This window comes from Montipora capricornis, chromosome 14 (genome assembly GCF_036669925.1).
Source record: "Montipora capricornis isolate CH-2021 chromosome 14, ASM3666992v2, whole genome shotgun sequence".
NCBI lineage: Eukaryota > Metazoa > Cnidaria > Anthozoa > Scleractinia > Acroporidae > Montipora > Montipora capricornis.
The window spans coordinates 47,166,800-47,167,029 of NC_090896.1; the positions used below are offsets into that span (position 1 = coordinate 47,166,800).

The 230-nt window shown below is 46.1% G+C and overlaps 1 protein-coding gene across 1 annotated transcript in view; it reads left to right on the forward strand.

Moving 5' to 3' along the window:
* The window catches only part of LOC138032261 (histamine H2 receptor-like), an 8,386-nt gene extending 8,372 nt beyond the window's left edge, over positions 1–14 (forward strand). The window contains exon 3 of the mRNA XM_068879897.1: positions 1–14. This exon is cut by the window's left edge and continues 1,290 nt beyond it. The gene's annotated coding sequence lies outside the window, so the exon portion shown is untranslated.
* The last annotated feature ends 216 nt before the right edge of the window (positions 15–230 follow it).

The following is a 230-nucleotide window of genomic DNA, read 5'->3' on the forward strand; positions in this document are numbered from 1 at the left end:
ATTATGAAGCGTCAGGCAATTTTCTACTTGTCTTTGTTCATAAGCGTACGAGCTGGGAAGGGGGGGGGGGGGACCGAGGGGGGGTTACAGGCCCCCCAGTTGCGGGAATTAGGTAATTTTTCGGGCAAAAAGCTCATGATTCGGGCAACGACACTTGAGAACACACATTACAAAATAATGCTGTTGGCGTAATTTCCAAAATTGTCAAAACTCGTCAATAAAGTTTCTAG